This window comes from Solanum verrucosum, unplaced genomic scaffold, assembly GCF_900185275.1.
Source record: "Solanum verrucosum unplaced genomic scaffold, falcon-dt-bn FXZP01000232.1, whole genome shotgun sequence".
NCBI lineage: Eukaryota > Viridiplantae > Streptophyta > Magnoliopsida > Solanales > Solanaceae > Solanum > Solanum verrucosum.
In genome coordinates this window covers 121044-126506 of record NW_026020017.1, presented here as the reverse complement: position 1 = coordinate 126506, position 5463 = coordinate 121044, and positions in this window count along the sequence as shown.

Genomic DNA, 5463 nt, shown 5'->3' with positions numbered 1-5463 from the left:
ATTGAGTGACATTTGTTTCGGGGTTAGTGCCATGCTACTTGAGGCTTATGTGTGTCGTGGCATGCTATGTGAACTAATTACGTTATTATTTTTGTAATGATCATGATGGACCTTAGCCCAGGATTAGACTAGTATTTTCCTTAGACTTGGGATCCTTGTAGTCTTGGTTTTCTCAAAATTTGGTTCAGATGGAGTAGATCTTTATAGGCTGGAGTAGCATACTTGAGTTTGATAGTATGAGCCTTAGTTGAGGTGTTTGTACAACACTTTATATTTTTTGCCTTCTTTTCATATCTTTACGGCTCTAATGTGTTAACGGAGGTTGTGTGCTTTCTCGGGATTGGGGTGTTTCAGTCTTACCATTTTTCGGTGCGGAACTGGTAGTTGAGGAATTCATGGAAGTGGTAGTGTGATAGGTGGTAGTGTGGTAGGTGAGTAATTTATTTTAAAGATTTTATTATAATATTTTTTTGCTAAGTGTCTTAATCTTGGTATTTCATTAATATTATTTATGATATATTCTAGATATAACATATCTTGGGTTCTTTGGTACATATATAAATTTTCCTCCATTAATTATTCTAATAGTTTTATATCTTCCATAGATTCTATCCAATATTGTATATATTCGTAGTTCATTTTAATCTGAATTTATTTCTAAATCATACCATTCTATTCTTTCGGAGTGTAAATCATGTAGGTCTATTTCATATCATTCTTGGTTTAATATATCTTCTGATTCGTTATCTTCAAATATTTTTTCCCATATTATTCTTCTTAATTCAATTATTTCAATATTTTTAAGTATATATAGGATTAAAGTTTCATAGTTTTTTATCATTTCATCATAAACGTATGTAGTCATGTTCTTTAACATGCAGGTTTTTTATTTCAAATTATTACTTCCTATCATATTCATATTAGATCATTATGAACTAGATTATCTATTTATCATGTTCTCCTGTCACTACTAGCATCGTACTTTAGCGGATACTTCCTTCTTATCAGTGCCTCATCTTTGTTTACTCCCCTAAACGGCTTTCCTTGCCTACCGATTTCAACATTAGGATGGCATAGTATAGAAGTTCTCCCTGTTTCCAGTGTGCTAATAAACTAGAAATTATTATTCAAATAATTTTAATACATATTAACTAACATAAATTTATTCAATCATATATATGATATTCAGGAATATATGAAATTAGTTATGCATATTTTTCGAACAATATACTTTTGTTTCTTGCTTATTCATGATATCTGAAATATCTGATTGAATTTCAGATTGCTCCATTGTTTATAGTAACTTAGTATTTTATTGAGAATATTTTTGTGTATAAAGAAGGCTTGTTTTCCGTCGAGAAAGTCTTGCCTTAGATATGCCTAATGACTTGTTATTTATACTAGTAATGTTTTTCCAATCTTTTTACATGTGTCTTTATACTATTTACTTTATACTATTCCTACTTTACACTTGTCACCTACTTTATGACTTTACATCTTTACATTTGTCTTATGCTATTTACTTTACTAATCCTACTTTACACTTGTCTTTTATTTTACGACTTTACATCTTTTCTACTTTACAATAACTCTACAAACAAACAACTTTACATGACTTTTGTGTTTACAAACAAACAACTTTACTATTCCTACTTTACACATGTCTACTACTATTTTTAATAAGTTAAATAACTTTATGACTTTTACATATTTTTAATACGTAGATGACTTTAGCTTTCTTGACTTCTTATCTTGTCCATCTTCCTTTGTCTCCTTTTATCTTTCATTGTTATCTTCGTTTCTATCTTCATTATCATTCCAAGTCTACATCCGGAATTATGTTATCTTCTCCGTTGCACTTTTAACATATATGATCAGGGTATTTATGTCCAATTAACTTGCAATATCTGGTTAATAACTCTATTAAAATAAATCTTGCCTTTAGTGCTCTTGTCGTAGGTCGTTCTTCTGGTTTTAGTAATGATAAAATCCATCGCTGGACTTCATTCATATCTGCTCTTCGTAGTTCTCTTGAATTTGAATATATCATTAATTGATCTCTCGAGTAATAACTCCATATAGCATTTCCATTTAAATAATTGTTTGTTAACTCTTGTATAATAGTTGATATACCAATTATTCTTTTGTTGGCATAAAAACTTGGTATCTCTATTTTGCATATCTCTTCTTGTTGTCCGATGTCCTCGGGTATAATCATATCTTTAGTTAGTCCTATCTTGATAACCTGTATTGGGGGTTTTATTTCCTCGTATAATATCTCTGTTGGTGCTGTATAGAATTTTATATAAAATAAATTTCCTTTTGTAACTCTTTTGTATGTGACGAATGCTTTGTATAGTTCTGGTATTCCACTAACTTCTTCTCCGTCGTATGTGTATACGGTATTTAACAGTCCGTAGTTGTAACATGTTCTTACTAAATTAGCGTTAGTTTTTGGCCGTGCAATTAACTTGTTATATCCTTGTAACTTTTGTGTCAAATAATCTTGGTTTGGTTCTTTTGTAGTTGATCTGGGGTTGAGGTTTAAATAAGTTTGGATTTTGTGTATATTTTCGATATAGGTTCGTGTGATGTAGTTATATGTCTTTTTCTCATTTTGGTTTTGCAAACTATCTGCGTATGTAGATGTTTGTGGTTCCATGGACATATGTCTAGGTGTCCTTTGGGTAAATGGTTTTTCAAATAGCTGGTTTAAGTTCGCATTTTTATGTTGTTTATTGCTAACTTGTTTGCTTGTACCTGCAGCTGTATTTAAACAAACATTATGGGTTTTAAGGTGTTTCCCAACGTCACCTTTTATCTCTGGATTTTTAGAGTCTTTCGATCAACTTAGCTCCGCATTTTTATAGTCATGCTGTTGACTTGTACTAGCTTTAGACTTCAGATTATCTTCATTAGTCTTTAGTTTTTGTATCTCATTGTCCATACTCTCCACTTTTGTACAAAGTGTAGTAATAGCTTTGAGTATCTTTTCAATTGTATCTCCTTCCTCAGTCTCAGTCTGAGTAGCTTTGTCGTGATAGGTAAACTGCAATAACATTCTTATCAATTTTTATTACTTCAATTGTAAATGTAAAATTTAATATATTTAATACCAATCTCCTTATTTCTTTTGTTGTTACCAAATCTTGTATTTTTCTTGTTAGCCACCATTTTACTTGTGTATTATTTGTTCTTATAATAAATTCGTTATATACAATATATGGTTCAAATGATAATAAACATTTATATACGAATATAATTCTTTCCTATTTATTTTCCATCTTATTTCTGCATTAGTAAATGTTCCTAAATAATGTCTACAATGATGTTCGATTTTTCTTCTCCATACCTATATTTTAATGCTCCTCCATAACTTTTTTCACTGGCATCTGATTCTACTATATAAGTAAATTTTTTGTTTTCATCTGGAAAATAGTTTAGGTAAGTTTTTACATAATAATTTTACCTTTTGTATTTGTATTTGGTCTTTTTTATCAAACTGATATTCTATATCTTTCTTTAATTTTTGTTGTAATGGTTTTAAATTCTCTGCTAATTTTGGTATGTATTCTCTTACTTGATTTACTAGTCCTAAGAATGATTGTAATTTCTTTTTTGTGTCTAGTTGTTCATTTGAGTGTACTATATGTGTGCCTATTGTTTTCAGGTTAATTATTTTTTGTACTATGTGTGTTTGCATTTTTATTCCATTTTTATCTATTTGTATTCCTAAAAATTCTATTTTCTTTTTCATTATGTCCGCTTTCTTTTACTTAGACTTATGCCTGAATATTCTATAATATGTATAAATTTTTCTAATAATCTTATATGTTCATCTTGTGTTTTGGAATATAGTAATATATCATCAATATATACTATGCAATTTTCTAGTTGTTTAAAATAATTATCCATAAAGTGTTGATATCTACCTGGTGCATTTTTATATCCAAATGGTAATACATTTCATTCATAAAATCCTTGCGGACCGTAAATGCTGTAAGTTTTTTAGATTCTTCTTCTAACTTTAAGTGGTAAAATCTTGATTTAAAATCAAATTTGCTAAAATAATTATATCCTTGTATTTGTCTTATCTTTAGTATTTTATTTGGTATCGGGTAATTATATGTTTTAATTTTTGCATTTAAGTTTCTATAATCAATAACCATTCTGTTTTTTCCTCTTTTTTGTTCACTATGTTTATTTCCGATAAATGCGGGCTTGTGTGCTTACTATTGCTTTCTTGTATATATCCTTTTTCTAGTAATTCATTTATATGTATCTTAAATTCGGTTAAATCATTAAAATTATACTTTAATGGTTTTTGGGTTATTATACTATTATTATCAATTAGCTCAATTTTTACTTTTGTTTTATGTTTCTCTCATACTTGTAAAGGATCCTCACTATATAATAATTCTAACTTATCTTGGATTATTTTAAATTTATCTATAGAGAATACAATTAATTCTATTTTTGGGTCTTCTTCTTTATATTTTATAATTTTTGTGTAATTTTTTCACTTCCTTTTATCCACTCTGTTGTCTTTCATTTTTTGTTATTTACTCTTTTTGCTCCTATGGGTTATATTCTTGTTGGGTCTTGCTTGCTGATAGGTTAGATGTATTTTAATGGTGACTTCACCTAGTGGTTGTGGTTTAATCTAAAGGGTTTGTAGTTGCAAATACAAAGCCACCCATGTGTTTTTCGGCTTGCCCGAGAGGGAGGCCGTGAAACCAAAACCACTAGACTGATGGCCTAAGGAGTGGGTCGACATGATGTTCAGCCCGAGAGGGTGAGCCCTAGTCCCATATCCTAAAACTCAGCTCGAGAGAGTGAGTGGGGTAAGCCGTAGACTGGTCTTCATGCGGCAAATGGGTGTCCGAGAGGAACACATTTGAACGGGGTAAGTTGCCCGAGAGGGAACTTATTTCCATTTAAAGCTTAGCCTAGTCACTATTGTCTTGCAAATTTCCTATTGAAAGCATGTACCCAACGATTTATCTCAACTTGTATTGCAGTCACATCCCAAGAACCTTTCCCCATACTTGATTTTCTTGTTTATTTTGCTGTTTTATCACTTGTTACAAAACCCCCATTTGATATTTGACACTTTCATGTCACCCCCTTTAATTTACTATGTTTTGTTCGTTAATATCTTTAGTTACGACTAGTTAGAATGTAATTTTATTTTTTTATCAATTTTCAAAACCGCTCCCTTGGGACACGACCCCTAACCCTCGGTTGGGTTACTATATTATTGACGATCATAGACACTCATAACGTTGGTCAGTGTCGTTGGTCACGATAAGCATCAAAATGGTGTTGCTGCCGAGGAGTGGTGTTAGTTGAAAATTTTTAGTTTAATAGAATTGTTGTTCTTATTAGTAGTAGTTTACTTACCTAATTTATAGTTTGTTTAGTTGTTTACATGTTGAGGCAGGAAAATGAGCATACATGATG